Source organism: Pteropus medius, unplaced genomic scaffold (assembly GCF_902729225.1).
Source record: "Pteropus medius unplaced genomic scaffold, Ma_sr-lr_union100, whole genome shotgun sequence".
Classification (NCBI taxonomy): Eukaryota; Metazoa; Chordata; class Mammalia; order Chiroptera; family Pteropodidae; genus Pteropus; species Pteropus medius.
Genome location: NW_024344434.1, coordinates 438013 through 459642, shown reverse-complemented (window position 1 = coordinate 459642; position 21630 = coordinate 438013). Strand labels below are relative to the sequence as shown.

At 41.0% G+C, this 21630-nt stretch overlaps 1 protein-coding gene across 2 annotated transcripts in view; it reads left to right on the top strand.

Annotated features, from left to right (window-relative positions):
• The first annotated feature begins 661 nt into the window (after positions 1–661).
• RALB (RAS like proto-oncogene B) overlaps positions 662–21630 on the top strand; it is a 41175-nt gene continuing 20206 nt past the window's right edge. Inside the window, exons 1-2 of one of the 2 annotated variants that reach the window (XM_039872643.1) lie at positions 663–790; positions 1411–1511. The gene's annotated coding sequence lies outside the window, so the exon portion shown is untranslated. Of the gene's footprint in view, positions 791–1410; positions 1512–21630 lie in introns of both variants that reach the window. The other variant, XM_039872644.1, reaches the window with a different exon arrangement.

Here is a 21630-nt window from a genome sequence, read left to right as displayed (position 1 = left end):
CTGCCTTTGGAGGACATGACGGGGGCACACTGTGGGAGAAAAACCTGTCGGTCATGAGCTTGCCCACTGTACTTCCTGCCTCAAGGCTACAGCTAGGTTTCTTGACCTTGTGACTTGGGTCAAGTTATTGCTAGGAATTAGTCAAGTAACTGCTAATGGGACATCATTAGCCAAGCAAGTCGTGGCCGCAGGTGGTGGTTACGCTTCAGGAGCCCCTGACTGGTGTCCCAACAGCCTCCTGGACCCTTACACACCTGCGCGCCACCTAATTTTCCTTTCTGTCTCAGGTCTGTCCTTTCCTTTTGCTTTCCACTACTTTGGCCTCGCCCTTACCTAAATCCATGACAGAAGCACCCTCAGCCTGCCCACGCTCATAACAGCCCCACCCGTCAAATCCGGCTCCAGATTCCTCCACTGCAGCAGCGGTCACGTGCAGCGCGCTCCGCCGCGGAAACGAAGATATGGAGCGGGGCGGTGCAGGCCTGCCGAGCCCGCCCCTCCCGCCCGGCACGGCTTGGAAGCGCCGCCTTAGATTGGCTAATAGGCACTCAGTGGGCGTGGCCACTAGGGGACCGGAGCGGAAGGGAGGGCGCGTTCTCGCGAGGCGGGGTTGCCTAGGCGACGCCGGGGGCGCGCTCGGGGGTGGGGAAGCGAGTCCCGGCTGCTCAATGACAAATCGGCTGGGGACGGCTGGGGTCCGGCCCCGGGAGAAGGCCAAGGGGAGGGCGGGGCGGGTTTAAGAGCGGCGGGCCGGGTGCGGACGGCCGAGGCAGCGCCGGACGGGTCTTAGGTGAGTGTCTGCGCCCCGGCAGGAGTGCCTCCAGGCAGGGTGGGGCTCGCGCTGGGGAAGTGGGTGGCTTCTTGCCCCCGCGCTCTCAGCGCAGGGCTGTGGCGGGCGGTCGGACACGTCGCGCCCCGAGGCGGGCGGAGGGCGACGCGGGAGCAGCGGCTTTGGGAAGTTCCCTAGAGAAAGCCTTCAGGCCTCCCAGACGGGTTTGGGGCTGAGGAAATGGGGGCGGTGCCCTAGCCTCTCCCTTTTCGCTGCTCCTTTCCTTTTCCCACAAATGGCCTCTGCTTCCACTTCCTGCCCTTTCAGGCCTTCGGCCCGAGGATGGTCCACTTCCTTAGTCCTTTAGTTGCTGTTGTGGGCAGAATGAGAACTAAAGTGTTGCAGAAACCTATCAGTACCTTAAGAACTTGGGCTGAACAGGGGTCATGTGCCAAAGTTGTTTGGTCCGTTTTTGGTCCTGTCTTGCAAATCACCATTAAGTTGTTTGTTTGCGCCCCCGCCTCCCTTCCTTTAGTTCCTTTCTGCTAGGGATTGGCACCGAATGTGGCTTCTAATAGGCACAGTGGACTTAAACTCTTTGCCTGGACCAGGGTTCAACACCTCACTTCTTGCCCTCATAGGTATATAAGGTTCTCCGTGGTTGGCTCAGAACTGCTAGTGGCAAAAATAGCTGCGTCCAGACTGCTCGTTTGAGCACTGCCCTTTCTGTGCTAATTTTCAGGTAAATATGGAAACGTTGTAACTTTGATGGTGTTATCAGGTGAGTCTTCTGGGGAGAAGTTCTCGTGCTTGGTGGACTGATTCAGAATTGTCAATGGAAAAGGCTTGGCTGCTTGTTCATTTGAGTTATTTGTGACTTAATTTGAATCCTTGTAGAACAGTGAACTTTTTGCTTTGTCCTAGTTTCCTAACCTCATTTCTTTGTGTTAAATTTTGGGGATGGATAATGGGCACTGATTATCAGAGAAGACAGCGTATCTTTTAGATGTGTAAGGGACCCATGTTCTAAGCAGAAAACTTGGAGCAATAGAATTAGAATATGAAAGTTCCCACAAATGGGATGACTGTGAAAGGTAGCATTGAATGTTGGGAAGAACAAGAGGGCAGAGTGTGAAGACCTAGCTAGGTTTGATGCTGGTTCTGAAACTTTATTAATGGTGTGATCTTGAGCATGGCTTTTCACTTATCTGTGCTGCAGAGTCCACAGCTGTAAAAAGGTTAGGCTTAAACAAGTAAGGAATGTATAAGGTGTTCTTTGTGGTAGCCGGGGTGGACAGAGTTGGGGTGGGAATGAGATCAGGCATCCACATCCCCTGTTTGTGATTTTAGTTATCAGCCAGTCTACTTTCTTCTGGGCACATCTGGGTCTTCCTTTTCTATTCACGGTATTTCTCATTGGAAAAGTGTGTACTCTTATCTGAGATCTCTCAGCAGGATTTCCCTGTGCCTGAAGAGTAGAACCTTTCCCAGGATTTTGGGTGGAAAAAAGTGGAGGTTTAAATTATTAGATATCTTTTGGTAACATCAGACCTAGACACATAAAAATTGGAAAACAAGAATTAAAGCCTTAAATGGGATCTAAATGGGTCTTGGTAGAAGGTGGAAGTAGAAACGCTCTAAATTCTTGCCTTCATTCTTCGAGGTTCTTGCCTTGACTGAAGATGGCTTGAGACTAGAAATTTTTAAATCAGAGAGTTGAGATAATCCTTTGTGTCACATCACCCAATCCCACAATATCTCTTTGAATTCAGTTACTAAATTCTTATCCAGTCTTCGAAGTTGGAAACATTGCTGGAGACCTTTTCTGAAAGTTCAGTTTGGAGACAATATAACAACCTAGAACTGCCGTTTTGGAATAGATCTTGGTGAATTCTTCTAAGGTTTCCAGTGTAACTTGTCTCAAGGTGATGTGCAAGCCTCCCACTTTTCACTGGCTCCAACTACTTCTAAAGAAACAGCCCTTGCTCTTAGATATGCAAGACACTTGGATTTGTTTTTTAAAGTGAGTTCATGTGGCTGAAGAGAAGTCTTGAGTCAAAGAGAGCAGAATACCAAAGAAAGGGGAACTCGCATGGGAAGGGGTGGGGTAGGTAAGGAGGAGGAGGAAAACTAACATTTATTGAGCATCAGCTATCTGCTTGGCACAGATCCACTGATCTAACCGGTTCCAGATAAATATCTGGCCTTGGAGATAATATTGGACCTTTATCTGTCTCCCTTAGCTCCTCAGTTCTTTAGGTACCTAAGAATACAAGTATGGGTGTATATGTGTATGTTTTCTTAGATGTTCTAAAAGTAAAGGGGCCAGTAGGCAAGAGGGTGTATGAGCTTTTGGATGTGAGAGTGGAAAGAAAGATGAAGAGAGTGTGGAAGCTGAGTGTCAAAACCACAAAATATGTGGTTACTACAGCAACTACAAAATGCCATCCAGGTCTCAATTTCAAGTTTGTGTTACTTTAAAAAATAACTGCTTATAATTTTCCTGAGCGTTCTCTATTATGATTGTAGACAAATCTTTTGGGAATTTTTCCTTTTTTAAAATTTGCAATCTAAATGCAGAAAAAGGTGCTTTAATTGATCATTGCTAACATATTATTGTCATCGTTGCTTTTGTCAGTGCTTTGTGGGCAACTTACATACAATATCTTTTAGGTCCACTAGATTGGGCATTAACATAGAAAACATTAAGTTAGCTCTGAGCCAAATTAAAATAGTCCAAGCTATATGTAATTTTACTTAGTATATGGCGTGAGATAAAGGAAATGTAGTAGTTTGGTCCTGTTTAGCTACCTCAAAGTTTGTCTTTTGAATGAATTTTCTACTGCTGTGTAATAAATTAACCTGACCTTAACAGTTTAAAAGGACATACATTTATTATCTCACACAATTTCTGAAGTTCAGGAATCTGGGAGCAGCTTGGCTGGGTGCTTCTGCCTTTGGGATCTTTTCTGAGGTTGGAGTCATCTGAAGGCTTGACTGGGGTTGGAGAATCTGCTTCCAAGATGGCTCAATCACATGACTGTTGGCTGGAGGACTCAGTTCCTCACCATGTGGACCTCTCCATAGGACTCTTTAAAACGTGGCAGCTTTTTCCTCAGAGCAAGTGAGGAGGGAGGGTTGGAGGGAGGGGGAGAGAGAGACAGAAAAGAGAGAGAGAAAGAGAGAGAGAGAGAGAGAGAGAAGGAGGAGGAGGAGGAGGAGGAGGAGGAGGGGGGGGGGGAAGGGGAGGGGAGAGAAAGAGGACAATCAAGAAGGAAACTGTGGTATCTTGGTATCTAATCTTGGAAGTGACATACCAAACCTGGTACAATGTGGGAGGGGACTGACTACCTGAGGGGAGCTTGAGCACCATTGGCATTCTTGGAGGCTAGCTACCACAATTTCTTTTTTTTAAGGTTTAGACCAGACATTATTGAGAAAATCTTTGTTTCATAAGCTTACTAAAGTATGCACTGTAGGAGGGTATAATGCATCTGGAGTTTTTACTATTCTAGAAACTTCTAATATTATATTCAAAACTTTATATTCTTTCATCTAGTTCTTCATTGTCAGATGCTAGAATTAATTAGCCAAATATGCAGTAGCTTTGGAAATTAAAAATTTAAATCTTACTGGTCCCTAAACCAAATAGAACAACTGTGTTTTTTTTTTCTCCTAAAACAAATTGGTAAAAAGTTATTGCGAAAATGATCTCCTTGATGAACAACTTGAAATTAGTCATTAATCATCTATGTATTTTTAAAAATAAAAGTCTCCAGCAAAGTAGCTGAAAAAATCTTCGAGAACCTAAATCTTTCTTTCCGCCCCCAGTTATTTTAAATCTTTGGACAGTGTTTATTTGCCTAGCAGTTCTTTATTTCTTTTTGAAACCCTGATACATTTTAATTAACCACCTGGACAGAAGGACTTTATTCTTTTAACTTCTAGATGAAATCTTTCTGAAGTGTCAGTAGGTGCAAAGAAGAGTTTAAGAATCATGAGCCTGAAGCCTGATTAAATGACCTCTAAGTTTCCATCCATCTCTAAGAATTCTATGATTAATATTTTCATGTAAGAAATAGCCTTTGAATCGAGAATATTTATAGCAAGAGATTTCGTAAATCATGTTGTAAGTTCAGATAGTGAAGTCTTCTGAGAGCCACTTTTGTTCATTCCAACCCAGGGAAAGATTGTTAGCTCACCATGGAGCAGACTGGAAAAGTCAGCACAATCCGATTTCCTCTCTTCCTATTTTTGGCCCTTTTCCCATTCGCTGCCCTAATTTATGAGCTAGTATCTTTTTTTCTTTTCATTCTACCTCCCCGATTGTCCCCCTCCTTCCTTCTACCCTGCTCTGCCAATAAAAACAGGAAAGGATTGGTAGCCAGTCATTTATTCTGGATTAGCTGATCTTATTATTGGGAATGGATTTTAGCCAACGTAGTACCTCTACTTATACTTGTATATTAAGCCTTTAAAAAAAATCTCAAATTATATCTGTTCAGTAAGTTCTGCCGTTTTAAAAAACTTCTAAAAGGGTTCTACACCTGATTCCTGTGTGTGTGTGTTTGTGTTTGGGGGGGGGTGGTTCCTCCACACCATAAGCAGTTCTCAGACACCAGCTGGGTGCCCTGTAATTTAACTCAGTAAAGACACTGTCTACCCGGAGACAGCATCAGATTCCACAGGTTAAGTGCTCAGTCCCGCAAGACCGTCCTCCACTTCAGACAGCAGTACAAGCCCAGGTTGTTACCTATGCTTCTGACCAACCAGCTACAGATTAGAGGTTCCTGTGACCCCCTCCTTGGATTTTAGATGCTAGTCTCAAGTTCAGGTTATTACCTGGACTCTTCTGAGTGACTGGCTGTAAATGAGAGGTTCTCACAACCTCCTCTTTAGGTTCGACTAATTTGCTAGAGTGGCTCACAGAACACAGGAAAACCATTAACTCACTGGATTACTGATTTATTACAAAGGATATTAAAAGATACAAATTGACAGCTAGATGAAGAGACATGGAGTGAGGTCCTAAACTATGGAGCTTCTGTCCTCATGGAGTTAGGGGCTCAGAACAGTGGCACATGGAAGCCTTCTGGTTCCCTGAACTGGAAGCTCTCCAAAGCCATCTTTTTCAATTTTTGTGGAGGCTACAGTACATGCAATGATTGACTAAATCATTGGCCATCGATGATTGATTCAATCTCCAGCCCCTCTCAGCTCCCCAGGAATCGGATGGAACTGAAAATTCCAACCCTCAGTTCAAATTTGGTTCCCTGTCAACCAGCTCTCATCCTTACCTACTTTCCAAAAGTCGCTTCGTTAGCATAAACCCAGCTGTGGTGGAAAGGGCTTATTGTGAATAATAAGACATCCATTTCATCTTTATGGCTCTGAAGCATTTTCAGGAACTGAGGAGGAGAGACCAAATGTTGTAATAAAAGATGCTCCATTGTTCTTATCACTCGGGGAATCCCAGGGGTTTGGGGAGCTGTGTGTGAGCCAGAAACTCTGGATCAAGATCCAGTATATATGAGAAATATATGTTTGGTCATCTGAATGACCAAATATATATTTCTTATAAGTCACAGAATTGCAACATCCTAAATAGTTCTAAAATCTAGCCACTTTCCTCATATCCACTGTCATCCCTTTAGGCCACCATTTTCTGTGGCCTGGCTTGCTGCATCTCTCACATCTGCTTGTGGTCTCTTGATTTTTTCTACACTACAGTTAGAATGATCTTTTCAACATGCAGGTCTACTTATGTCACTTATTTGCTTGAAAGACTTCAATGGCTTTCCAGTACTCTCAGTTGAAAGCCTAAAATCCCTAAACTGCTGGGCCTACTGGGCCTTAAATGACCCGGCCCTTACTTTCCTCTCTAGTTTCATCTCAGACCAGACTCTGCCTTTTTCCTCTAGGCAACCACAAGGGTCTTTTTTCAGTTTCTTGATTGTACCTTGCTTCCTCTTGCTTCCGGTCTTCCTAAAAGCAATCCGAGATGAGAGTAGAGCATGGGAAAGGGAACCGAGGTGGGAAAGTCTTGGCTTATTCACGGAACTGAAGGAAGACAGAGCTGACTAGGGAAAGGTCAGTGTATGCTCCTATAGGCCATGGTGAATAGAGGGTTTGGATTTTATTCATGGTGAGCTATTAAAAGGATTTAAGCGCACTTTTATTTGCATGTTTAGAAAATTCACAGTAGGGGCTGTGTGGAGAACGTATGGAAGAGAAGCTAAAGTGGCACTGAGAAGTCAGTTAGGACATGGCTGTTCAGTGGTTGGTGGCTGGGACTGAGCTATGGCAGAGGAGAAGGAAGAGGTGGATGGATTTGAAATGTATTTTGGAAATGAAATCAGTAGAATTGGTCATGAGTTGAATTGGAGGAGAGGCAGGGGGAATCAAAGATGTCTCCCAGGTTTTTGGTGTTTAATAATGCCTCGGATATGACTAGTTACTTTAGTAACTACTAGATGGGGATTAGTGGAGAAGGAGCAGATTTTTAAGGAGGGAAGAATCTAGAGTTCTGTTTTGAGAATGTTAAGTGTGAGGTTCTTGTAGAACACCCACGTGGCGAGAAGTGGCAGTTAGGCAGAGGGATATGAGTTTAGAGATCAGGAGAGTGACCTGGGCTGCGTTTGAAAAGTTTGGGAGCTGTATATAAAGTGGCTGGAATGGATGAGAGCACTCACTTGAGTGAGAGAACGTAGAATTGAGAGGGATATAAGACAGCACTAAGGAGTACTGACATATAAAAGCCAGGTAAAGGAAGAAAACCTGGCAAACAATGCTGAGAAAGAGCTGCTAGTGAAACAGCAAGCGCTGTGGGAGAACGGGAGAATGTGGTGCTACAGAAGCTGGAGGGACAGAATCTGAAGGGAGACACCAAGAGGGATCTTTGTATTGGCCTACGAGGGGCCTTCCCCTTTCCAGGCAAAGTTTTATTGCACTTGCTACATGATCATTTTTAAAAAGGGGAGGGGCCGAGAGAGGAGAAAGAGAAACGTTTTTATTGGAGTTTGCAACATGGAGTTTATAGTGACCTTGATGAGACCAGTTTCCATGAAGTTACACTGGGAAAAGAAGCCAGATTAGAGGGGTTTTATAAGTGAAGTAGCGAGGGAAGGAAAACAGGGCCTTACTACTAGAGTGGGCTCTGTGGGCCAGCAGCAGCATCTAGGAGTAGGTTGGCCGTACAGAATGTTGGGCTTCGCCCCAGATCCACTGAATCAGAATATGCATTTTAGCAAGATTCCCAGGTAATTTGTGTCTACATTAAAGTTTGAGAAGCATTGGTATAGATTACCAGGGCTATAGAAAAATTGCGTCACTAGCTAGAGGGACATGTGAGCATCAAAGGGGTGTGTGTGTTTAGGATGAAGGTTAACTAGAAAGAGTCTGCAGGCTGTTGGGGAATGGTCCTATAGAGAGGCAAAGACTGACTAATGATGTAGGAAAAGAGGGTGAAAAGAGGGTGTGGAGAGTTTGGCCTTTCCTAATAGTAGGAGCATGCTCTCTGTGTGGCCAGAGATAAGGAGGAGATGGGCATGGATGCTGGTAGGTTTGTGAATGTGGTGGAGGAGAAGTGAGGGAGTTTGTGCTTGAAGGCTTCTGTTTGGAAAAAATGAAGTAAGGTCATCTGTCAAGAGTGAGTGTAGGGAGGGAGTAGGGGAGAATCACAGTAAGATTTTTGGGAAGTATAGAGCGAATGCTCATTCCTGGTTTGTGATCATAAATGAATTTAATGTGAAGTTTCGTAAATCTGCTTTTCTTTCCCTCTCCAGCAAGTTGCTTGCCAGGTGCATGTGCTGAAAAGCATGGTGAAAGGAGCAAGGGAGGTGACTATATTTGCAGGAGGGCTTTTTATAATGTCAGGCTGTGGGATCAAAGCTGGTGAAGGAGAGAAGTGGAGCCCAGAGGGAGTTGGCGCACAGAGAGCAAGTGCTGGAGGCCAGAGCTTGCAAGTGCCAAGAAGGTGGAGAATTGTGGTAGGCGGGTATTTGAGCAAGTAAACTAGAAGGAGGGCAGCAGAAGCTGGAAGATTAGAGTAGAAAACTTTTTCTGATGATGATGAAGTTTAGGGTACCATTCTGGCCATGTTAGGTAGAACAAAGGAAAAATTTTTTGGAGAAGAGATTAAGGACTTGGAGGCTAAGCTCTTAGGTCATCCATGTGAACATAGAAGTCACTGAAGAAGATACCAGGAGTTTGGGTAGAAAGGAAGTCTGAAAACCAGAAGCAAATGCCATCAACAAATGAGGTAGGTGACAAGAAGGTCCACAGATGATAGCTTGGGTAGTCCTCAAGCCTTAAAGATACAGGGTTTTTGCAAGAGGAAGAAGGAGATCATTAGACCAAGGGAAGTACTGAATTGGAAGTGACAGTGAGGAGAGAGCAAGGGCACTTAACCACCTCCTGGCCCTGAGGCACATGGCATGAGAGAGAGAACAGCATCTGCTTAAGATGTGATGTCTCTAGGGCACACTCAAGTCTAAGGGAGAACCAGAAGGTAGAGGAACATTTTTAGAAGAGGTGGAGGGTCTTGAAGAGTTTGCTGATGTTCCCGAGGTCTTGGGGGCGATGTAGGGGTGGGATTAGTCATTTCAGGGGGTGGATGCAGTTCTATTGGTATAAGAATCTCAGTAACGAGGGAAGAGTGGGGAGGCCTGCACTTCCGGTGGTGACTGTGTAGAAGAATGTTCAACGTATGCTGCTGTCTTAGAGAAGGGTGGACCCTGTTTTAGCATTGTGATTCCCAAATCTTGGCTGGGTAGGTAGCATCTTCCTGATGCTGGTTCCCTACACTGACACAGCAGAGAAGAGAATGAAACAAAAGACTGTCATTGTTAGAGAAATTTCAGGTCCTGCTGGGGGAGATTTAGGGCAAGTCGTGAAATGCCCATCAATAACACCTCTGAAGGTGAGTGGCATTGTCTTTTTGGTGATAGAGAAGAAAGAAGGGTCTGAAAGACCTCTGTTGATGATGATAATACTCTTACTTTTACTTCCATTTTGAAAATGCTCTCTGTGGCTCTCAAAGTCTTTAGTATTGTTAAAAAGAAACAACAGACCCGAAATGGAGTCACTTTAGTAAGCCCCATCAAGACTTAATTCCTAACCCAATTGCAGTTTCAGCCTCCCCCAGGAGTGGAATTTTAAACCAGTCAGTCTGGAACTCAGTACTAGTGCCTGACAAGATCTCTGCCTCCCCTAAGAGAAGATGGCTTTGCCTGAAATAACCCATTCTTTTAGTTTTTCTTGTCCCCGCCCCATCATTCTGCTATAGAAACCTTCCATTTTATACAACTTCTCGGTGCCTTTTTTAGTTGTTAGATGAGATGCTTCCTGATTTGTGAATTACTTAATAAAGCCAATTAGAGCTTCAAATTTACTCAGTTGAGTTTTTGTTCTTTTAACAGCACATATTTTCTCGTTTGTTCCTCCCCAGTTACCCTGTGAGATAGACAGGGCAAATATTATTGTTCCCCTTCTTTGGGTGGAGAATTGAGGCTCAGTGGGGGTGAAGTGACAAAATGAGTGAGTGGCTGAATGAGGTCCAGAAGCCAGGCGTCTTCCTTCCTCGCGCGGTGCTCTGAACACGTGTCGCCTCAGTTGTCAGGGGACTGAGTCTGAGCAATGAAATCTTTCTTTAAGGACTGGCAGCTCATCCTGCCTTAGCATAGATTTGGCTCCTATGCCAGTTTCTCAAGACTTTGTAGAATATCAGAGCAGTATTCAAAGAAACAGTTAAGTGCTTATTCAGAGCCAGATATTATGATTTCATTTAATCTTTATAATTACCCTGAGGATTCAGATATCCTGTGTATTTTATAGATCAGTCTGAGGTTGAGAAAAGCAGCTTAACCAAGGTCATTAGTTTCCTAACAGCAGACTCCAGACCTCGAGTGTTTTTTTTCCAGTCCCACACTATAATTGGAATATAACTACTTAAAAAAAATTGTAGTAAAACATGTGTAACATAAAGATTACCTTTTTAACCATTTTTAAGTGCACAGTTCAGTGACATTAAGTACATTTACACTGTTATGCACTCATCATCACTATTCATCTTCAAAACATTTTTTATCATCCCGTTCTGAAACTCTGTGCCCATTAAACACTAACTCCCCATCCTCCCCACTCCCTAGTCCCTGGCAATTCCTATTCTCCTTTTCATCTCTGTGAATTTGACTATTCCAGTTACCTCATATAAGTGGAATCATAGGATATTAGTTCTTTGTGTCTGGCTTATTTCACTTAGCTTAATGTCTTCAAGATTCATCCATGTTGTAGCTTATATCAGAATTACATTCCTTTTTAAAGACCAAATAACATTCAATAGTATGGATAGACCACATATTGTTTATGCATTCATCCATCAGCGGACACTTGGGTTACTTCCACCTTTTGACCATTGTGAATAATGCTGCTATGAACATCTGAATTCAGATGTCTTTTCTAATCCCTGCTTTCAATTCTTTTGCATGTATAATGACTACTTTTTGTTGTACATTTCCTCCCAGGTCTTTGTTTTGGAACTTGTGCTCTAGTGGCCTACGCATTTCTGTCTTTCTACCCCACCGCGATCCACTAGCGCTGGAGCAGTCCAGTGTCTGGGGCTCAGAGTGTGGCCTCTGAAGCCAGACTGCTGGGGTTCCAGTCTCATCCCTGCCATTGATTAGTTAAGTGCAAGTTGGAATATACTAGTAGAAGTAGAAATAGTAGTAGTACATCTCCAAACAGGATCTTATTTGGATAAGTAATGCAGAACAGGGATATATATGCTAGTTCCAAATTTGACCTTCAACTGTTGAGAGATGAAGGAACTCTAATGTTTTCGAGGCTACTTTTGCAGGTAGAAGGAACTGGAGTTTGTATAAATTGGTAGACATCTCAAAGGCCAGTAAAATTCCCATATTCCATTGGAGGTAAGGGTATAGTGGGAGAGGATTTCATTTTAGAAATAGCTACATATTTTAAAAAAAATTTGAGCTTGCAAATTACTTCCCATTTCTTGTCACTTTGTAGTTCGGGAAGTCGTCATATAAATGAATTTACTTTTCAAAGTTTACCAGTTACCACTTGTCCTCTTGAGGCCTCTCACACCAAACGAAGAACTCGTTTTTTTATCCACCATGTATTTGAGCATCTTCTAAGTAGCAGTGCACACAGAGCACACACAGATGTATGGGCAGCTCTCAGTGTGGTGGGAGAGGCAGACCTCATCTAGGAGGAAATTACCAGTTTACCTCAGTGCAACAGTGAGTGGTATTGACACACATGGGGACCCACTCGGACTGGGAGGGTCACCTGTGCTCAGGGAGATTAGGAAGGTGGTAGAGGAAATATTTAGGCCGAGTGTGAAATTACAGGTGATGCTTTATCAGGAGGAAAGGCAATCATGGCAGAAGGAGTAACATACCCATAAAGGTACCAGCCAGAAGCAGGGCGCTTATGATGAGTGACTTCAGAGCTTTCTGGTTTTTGTTTTAGTTAATTTAGTTTGTTTTTGTCAATTGAGTTCTGCTTTTCTTTTGGTGGGAGAACAAATAGATATCAGGGAACAGAGATACCTAAAATAAATTTCCCTAGGCACACAGCAGCACCAATTTAAGTTGTTTTGCAGATCTAATTTCAGAAAAAAACAGCAAAGAATTGGAAAGGAACTGGATTATTTTATTCAACTTCCTTGTTTTTGTAGACATGGAAACTGAGTCATACATGTATGAGAATATAAAAATATTCTATTCCCTGATACTAATGACAATAGCATCTACACAAGGGGAGGGAAAAATTGAGTTTCCTACTTTAAGTTAGTATATGTAGGAGAGGCTGAATATACAGAAAGAGAAACTCTGAGAACTGTGTTTCTTGCCAGGACTATCACTACTGGAATGCCTGTATGAATGCAAAGCAATGAGAAAATGCAAATCTACCAGGTAGAGAAGTCAAGGCTGAGCCTCTTCAATTAATAGGAAGATTTAACAGAGGTCCAGCAGCAGCCCTACTGAGTTTGTGGCTGTTAAAGATGTTAGCTAACGAGATTCTTCACTGGGTGACCAGCAGGGCCTGGGGCTGAGGGATTCTGAGCCCCTTTCATGTATTCCTGTCACTTAGCCATTCAAGTTTGACTCTCCCTTGTGAGGACCTATGCTCCTTTCTGAGAGTGCAAAGTCATATAAGAGATGGTCAGTCAGAAAAGTCACTGCCAGTTGAATCACAAATGATCAGAAATCTTTATTTAAATCAGTGGGTGAAATGATGAGATTCTTATAAAAACTAGGTTGCTCTAATTTTTAATGAGTATCTTTGGTATAACTGTAGGGACTTTGCATTTCATATTGAAATACCAAACCACTAATGCTGCAGTGTTTTGTTTACTCTCAGACTTGTTAAATAAATAAACTTACTTGAGGATCTGGTAATCTGTTTTAAAGGCCTGAGTTGTAACTCATAATGATTACCTCATAAAAAGTTCAAATAAATGTTTAAATTACAACCATAAGAGACTCAAATTCTTTAGTGACAAGCTTAAAAAATATAAACGAATGATATCCATCTGTCAAACTTTGCTTTTGAAATAAGGAAATAGTAGCTTAAACTTTTTATGCTTTGGACCATAAGTAGTAGAATAAGGTATGGATGAATCTAAGTGTTAAATTTACACTGTATACTAGATTTTATGATGACTGTAGTTTGGGTAAAATTTATGTTATTTAAGTTGCAGCTTGATTTCTATGATAATACAGGGAAATATTCCTACAGTATAAGGGTGCAGGAGAGAAAAAGGCAGACCTGGTGCCTGCCCTCATAAAGCTTTAATTGTAGCGAAAGAAATAGGTGAAAAGCAGAAAAAGAAAGGCATCGCCAGTTGTAGTCAGTGTAGTGAAAGAATCAAAGGGGCTGAAATAGAGACTGGTAGAGAGGGGGCCTACTGGGGCTCAGAGGTCCGGGAAGGCCTCTCCGAAGAAGTGGTGCTTAAGGTGAAACCTAGAGGAGAAGGAATTAAGTTTGTGCACGTTGGCTGTGAAAAGGCTTGGGGTGCAGTGGGGGGTGGAATGTGGGGAGGTGGGAGTAGGCCATGAGGTTGGGGAGGTGGAGACTGCAATAGGGAGAGAAAATTGAGTTCTGGAGACATCATTTGAGCCCCTGAAGCAAGCTTTATTCCTGGATGTGCAGTTATACGAACCAATAAGTTATTTTTTTGCTTAAGCTACTTTGTTTTTTTTTGTTTTTTTGTTTGTTTTGTTTTTAACTATGGACAAGATTCCTAATCATACAAGGGAGCAGAATATTTGAATTTAGCCGGAGTTGGTTGTATGTAGAGATCATGCTTTATTCATTCAGCAGGAAGCGTTTTTGTGTCATTATATCCCCTGACCCTGCCTGAAACTGATTCCCTAGACTTGCATTCTGTGTATACTTTCAAAGCTGTAAGTAGTCAGTTGGGACTCCCTTGGTTGGGAGTGATAGAAGCATGAGGTAAATGAGCTCACACTACAAAGGGGGATTTACTGTGAGGGTACCAGTATATGTTACTGACACTGCTGGTGGGACTGCAAATTGGTTCAGCCACTATGGAAAACAGTATGGCGATTCCTCAAAAAACTAAGAATTGATCTACCATATGATCCAGGAATCCATCTCTACTGGGTATTTACTCCAAAGACTTGAAAACCCATATCCGAAAAGATATTTGCACACCAACGTTCATAGCAGCAATATTCACAGTGGCCAGGACATGGAAGCAACTGAAGTGTCCTACGATAGATGATTGGCTAAAGAAGCTGTGGTACATATATACAATGGAATATTACTCAGCTATAAGAAGAGATGAACTACTGCCATTTGTGACAACATGGATGGACCTTGAAATAATCATGCTGAGCGAGATAAGCCAGACAGTAAAAGTTGAAAATCACATAATATCACTTATATGTGGGATATAAACCTAAAAGCAACAAATGAGCAGCACAAACAGAGACTTATGGACATGGACTATAGACTGGTGGTTACTAGTGGGGTAGAGGAGGAGGAGGGCAGTAGGTGGGGTAAAGGGGGTCAAAAATAGGGGGTAGGGAGAGGGTGAAGTAGGTAAAGGGAATTAAATATATGGTAGCTGAAGGAAACTGGACTTTGGGTGGTAAACACAATAGAATATACAGATGTCAAATTATAATGTACACTTGAAAATTATATAATTGTATTAACCAATGTTACCCCAATAAACTTAAAAAAAAATGTTCAATTTCTTCTGCACTGTGCCTGTTTGAGTGCACTCAAAAAAAAAAAAGGGGGGGAAATAAAAGACAAGCCAAGAAAAGGGCCGACAGAGAATGTGGCGGGGACTCAGGAGCAGCTGGAACCAGCTCCCTGAAAGCTGCCGAGACTGTCGCAGTGTTTCTCTCTGTGTGCTGGCTCTCTCGTACTGTAGATCAGTTTTTACTACTTGGCAAAAAGCATAGCTGCCAATTTGTAAAAATGAGTAGCCTGTAGACATGCTTTGTTTGCTCACAATGCTTTTAAAAATTGATTTAGTTATTAACATTTAAGAAGGAGAGATTTCACAAAAAAATCCAAATTTATGGCATTTCTTTAAAAATCAGAAGTCTGACATCCCTAAGTCCCAGCAATCAGCTGGAACTGAGAGCTACCCTTGCTTTCTGAAGGGGTGGGAGGGACGCTGTCTAAGGAGCCAGAAGAGTTCTGTACTCTTTTCTGCCTGGGGGCTCCCTCCCAGCGGTAGCCACCGGGGACCCAGCCTGCTCAGCCTCGTGCCCATACTCTGGCTTGAGTCCAGTGCCCTCCTTGGGACCAGTTTCTCCATAGTAACCTGGCACGCCCTACCTCCCTCACCCCCTCCTCTCTGCTGTAATAACCATAAGGATGGCAGAGGGGAGCAGTTTCTAGAAAGGGAATACTAGGCAAGACAGTGCCTTAAATTGCGTAGTTTTAAAAAATTGTGTTATTTAGTGAAATCTTTTTTTTAAACTCACTTTTACCAGACGTACTTTGCCAAAAGGGCCTGTTACTGTTCTTAATGTGCTATTGCTTTAAATAGTCCTCTGCTTTTCTTATTTTAGAGGTAAGATGGGAGGAGTTCCGAAGAGCTTTAGTAATTTATGGCAAAAATGAAGTGGTATATGAAATCATACACCCATCTTTTGCAGAGGCAACAGAAGGGCGGTTCGACAATAGTAAATCTGGAGATATGGAATTTTGCCATAGATATTTCTCCTGCCACATAAAATGGAAGATTTGGAGTATTTAAGCAAATCTTTAAAAAAAATTGTCCTGAATTGAGTTTCTAGGTTTTGTTAAGAGAAGATGGAGCAATTTATACTTTTTTTTTAATGTAAAGGTTGGTAACTGGACCATCCTCAAGAAATTGAAGTAGTAAGTCTTTTGTTTTGAGTGTATCCATCATAAATAAGCATTTCAGTTGGAACTTATGATGTAACATGGCTTATTCATTTGTTTTTTATTGGTGGTTTAAATTAGGGTTACAAAAAGTTGCTACAAATGTACTAACAATTATGAACCCAATTTGGTAAAAATTAAAATTTAAGTATTGATGGAATTGATAAAGTATTTAAAAACTCATTTCTAGAAAAAACTGATTTCTAGAGTTTATTGTGTTCTAAATTGTGAAAATCCAGGAATGCATTTTCAAATCAAAATCATTTATTTCTTTAAATTTGTTTCATTATTTGAAGTGAGCATATCATTTTAAATCTTCATTATTTTGTCCTGTCTGTGGTGAAATTCTACACGTTAGCAGAACACACATTTTTTAAAAATGTATTTCTCATTTACTCAGGCTTCCCCTATTTCTGAAGACTGTAAAACTGTAGAGTGAATATATAGAAATGATTGTACTTGAATTTGAAGAAGATGAATAGAAGACTGTATGATAAATAAGATTCTCTAGTTAGGAGAGATTGGAAGAGGAAAGCATTCAGTTGATGGGCTGAATGAAAAATAAAGAGGCTGTCTGTAGGGATGACATCAGAGAGCTGAGTGATGATACTTCGTCATCTCTATCTAGATACTGGAAGACTCACAAAAATAATTTTGAATCAAATCGTGAAAAGTGAATCAGTTTTTTTTTTTTTTAGCATAGAATGTCCCATGGCCCTTGTAAAAACAAAGGTGGTGGCATAGTGTTAACTGCGAGACAGTTAACTCTTAGTTATTAGAAAATAAGAATTCTATTTGAAGTTAGATCATGGTTCTGTCCAGGTGAGTATTCTACTTCTTACAGAATTAAGGTGAGAAAATGGTGTGTTTTCTGTGATAGGTAATGGGTGAAACAGCAGTTAAGAAACTATAGAATCTGTTCTCAAAGAGCTTAAAGTTTAGTAGAATGGTTTTCAATCTAGGTATGAATTGCAATCATCTGGACAGCCTAAGCACCTGGGTGCTGGGTCTCCCTGTTCCTAAATTGAAATCTCCAGGAGAGTGGGGCTCCAGCACCTATATTTCGTCTTCATTATTTTAAAAACTTTTAAGTGTGGAAATTTTAAAACATATACAAAAGTACAGAAGATAGTGTAATGAACTACTTTGTACCCATCCATCAGCTTCAACAATTATTAATTTATGGCTAATCTTATTTCATCTTTATTTCTGCTCACTCTCATCCCCCTTGATAACTTTGAAGTAAATCCCATATATTATTTAACGTCATTTGTAATGAGGTTGAATGAAGTCGCTTGAAATTTTCATAGACAACAATTCCTTAATGTTATCAAATCCAGCCAATATTCAGATTTCTCCCATTTTCTTAGGTGTTCGTTTGTTCAAATGAGGATCCAAATAAGGTCCATATGTTTCAATCAATTGATATGTCTCTCAGGGCTCATAATTTATAGGTTCCCTCTCCATCTCTCTTTTTTCTTACAGTTTATTTGTTGAAGAAACTGGGTGGTTTATGCATAGAGCTTCCTCCAGTATATGTATTGTCAGCGTGCCTCTGTGCTGATGTGTAGCGTATTCTTCTGTCTCCTGTACCTCAAGAGTTAGATCTAGGAGCTTTTTTTTTTTTTTTTTTTGGTAAGACTACATCATTGATGGTTATGTGTCTTTTTCAAGATGCTGATAATGTCTGTTTTTGTAATGTTCGCAGCCCTTGATGCTCAGTGCCTAGAATTCTTAATTCATAAGGAATTGCAAAATGATGATAGCTCAAACGTTATCATTCTTTGATTTGTTAGAACATTTTTTAAAGAGAAACTTTGCTTCATCTATTATTTGGTTACCCCATGGTATAATTTGTATAGGAGAAGTAAGATACATTTTTAATCTTTCCATTTATTTACCAGGTTTTTCAATAATGAGTTGTTTCACTAGTCTTCCAAAAATGACCAATAAGGTGCCTTTTTAGTATCATCATGGACAAATTTGATGTATTTCAACCTATTGCCGTTATTTTCTTTATTGATCTTTAATTGTTCATCTTTGACCGATCTCTTTGAATTGGCTCCTGAGCATATACGTGTGTGTGTTTAAATTATTATTATTTTTGTAATGTCATTTATTGTTATTTTTTTTAAAAAAAGAACCTTTGGAGGAGGGGGTTCTCCTTTAATGGCTTACCTTCTAGAATCAATGTTTATAATAGAACATTCAAGAGACAGCATTTCCTTACTGGAACATTGATGACAAATGTGGCATAGATGTGTTATGGAAAATTGTTTAAAATCTGACCTCATTTTTATTTCTTAGAAACTCCCTTTTCATCATCCATTCATTCCTTTATTCATTCTCCGGGTATTTCAAGGTCTCAAATACACTGTGGGTTGGAATTGTTGGCCCGGAGACACATGGATGACATTACCTCTCTGCCCAAAGAGTACATGTGACACTGTTTAGAGATAACTACAAGTTTGTGTTGCGTCACTAAAATGACAGTGATGTGGGGATTCGGTGCTGGAAGAAAGGTACTGCCAACTCAGTCTTATACACACTGGCACGCTAGTTTATACAGTCCTTCAATTTGTTTATTTTGTCACAACTAAATAATTTGGTGTTAGATGTTAAGAATAAGACTTTGTATTGATTTTCAGTACAATGGAAATGATGTCTCCAGAATAGATAGTGCCACTGCATTTTACTTTTTCATTATTCAGCATTTACAATCTCTGTGATACATTTGTTTCCTGTATTACTTCATATTTGAGAGTGCTGTTTTTGAGGGGAGGGTCCTTCATAACCCTATTTTAGATTGGATTGTTCCTAATCTGGATTGTAAGAGGAAGTGGTATAAATAATTGAGCTTTGCCTTGACACTTAGAATAGTGTCAGTACACTTAGATGCTTGTTAAAAATGCAGAGTCTGATTCATAAGTAATCTATGGAGAAACTTTAAGACCAGATATCCTGTTCTTCATCTAAATCTTCCCTTTAGATTTAGCATCTATTAATGATTCTTGCCTGAACCAATCATTACCATGGAAAGTTACAAAATGTTGATTTTCCAGCTGAGTAGCACCCTCTACATTTATCAGTCTGCCTTTGGTGTTCTATTGTAAGCAAGAGCTCTCCCTTCTCCCTTGTTTATTTAAAATTTATTATAGGTGTGGATTCATGAATTCCTAAGTTTTCAGTGGTCTGTTTTCATTACTGTCCTTAATTGTTTTGGTGCTTCAGTTGTCTCAGATTTAGGATTGTCTTCCATTTTGACTGTTATTTAGAGGACTGAAAACATGGATACTGTTTTGGGAGACTCCAATATTATGCCTATGACCAGATTACCTTCAAGTTATACTATCTGGAGAAAAAGTGCTAAATGCAGTTCTTTGTATCTGTATGGTGTTTATCACCTAGGACACTTGAATTTTATGAGGGGGACGGGAGGAGTAAATTTTCCTCTATATTTTTAAATTCTTATTTGACTGTCATAACAACCCTATGATTCAGATTTGGACTCTTAACCTATTAACTCATTTTCTCCCAGCTTAAGTTTAACAAAAGACTAATGACTGTTGGCCTGAGACTAAGGTTTGTTAGAAACCACTCCCTTCCTCCTAACAGTCATTTTGCATGGTTTATAAACTGCGATTTGCTTTCAGAATTTTACTTCTCAGGTGAATATGTGTTCTGGTATTTTAATTATTGCTAAATGGTACAGAGCATTATATAGTATTAATGTATAGACATTACATAAACAGAGGCATTTCCCAACTCTCTTGCCTCCTTGCCAAGCCATCTAAATGAAGCTTTTTTAATCTGGAGTGTCTTGTTTTTCTGTGCAGGGAGGATATGTGTTTATTCTTATTGATCCAATGCCTAACAAGCTAAGTTGGGCTGGAGGACCCACCCAGCAATGGCTTCCCATTTTCTTTAGGATACGTTTCTTAAGACGACATTTTAGGCCATTTTGTAGATAAACATGTCTTTTGAGCCTCATTACCCAGTCACTTCACCACCATACCTTGTGTTATGCTTTGGTTTATGCGATGCCTGGACCCACTATGATATTTCATGCCTTCGTTGCTTTGCATGTGCTCTCTGTCGTGCATGTAAAGCTCCCCTCTCTCACCCCCATCTGCTGAGTGGACTCTTACTCAATTTTGAAGCCTTTCCTGATTTACTTTCCTCAGAACTCCATTATACCCTGTTCCATCTTTATCACTGCATTTTGAGGGATTATATTAAAATTCTTTATTTATATGTTTTTCCTTAGGAGACGGAGTTTTCTAAGGGCAGAGACCCACAACTTGGCACAAAGTAGCGCTTAAATGTTTTTTGAAGGAAAATGAATCAAACTACATAGCTTTCCTGCTGTTAGGTAGAGGCATATTAAACGTTGTCTATTGTATGTTTCTCTAGTCCCCTAGAGAAACTTCCGACTGTAAGGTGAGAGCCATACCAGGACTTGGTATTAGGGGCCCACATTTCCCTTTTGGAAGATCTGTGTTTTGGTTTTCATATATTGGCTATGGCCCCAAATAGTTGATTAAAGAGATTAGGAGATTTGCAAGCCCCTTAGAGATAGTTCTGAAATTGTTACCGCAGGCAGTGGGGGAAGCATAATTGCTTTGGGGAAAAAAATGGATGTCTACACTGAAGTTAGGGATGGAGTATACTGATGTCTGCAGCTTCCATGGAAATGCATCAGAGATTAAAAGGGATTGATGGGTAGGTAGATGGATGCCAGATGACTGGGTATGCGATAAAGCAAATGGATCAAAATGTGAATTGTAGAATCGAGGTGGTGGGCGTATGGATCTACTCTGCAGTTCCTTCAACTTTTCTGAAAGTTTGAAACTTCATAGTAAAATGTTGGGGGGAAAGATACTTGTACTATTTTTAAGAACACATTTATCGGCTAGGCATATGTATTATAAACATTAAATCATCAACATGAATTTCCTAAGCCTTATTGATTTTTTTTCTTCCTGGTATTTCTCCTCCTCTCTATCTAGTCAACTCTTTCAAATCTCAGCTCTTACGTTGCTCCTTTAAAATTTCCCTGACCTCTCAGTCTGATTTAGATGTCTTTCCTCTGTGTTCCTTACGTACCCCTTGCATAATTCTGCCGTAGGATTATCCTGTACTGTAATCATTTACTAATCTGTCTGAACCACTAGACTTTGAGTTTCTTGAGTGCAAAGACAGTTTCTGGACTGCTTTCAGTACAAGTGAAAACAACAACAACAACAATAAATAGACTAACAGTGGTTTAAACAAATAGGCGTTTATTATTATCTCCAATAATAGGAATCTGGAGTGTGGCCTTTACAGTTTCCAGGATTGGTTCGGTGACAGGCACTTGGCTGGCACTTCTGCCTTTCTCCTGTCTTTGTCTCATCATGTCAAGTTGACTGAAGCAGTTCTGTGGATTGGAAAGATCCACT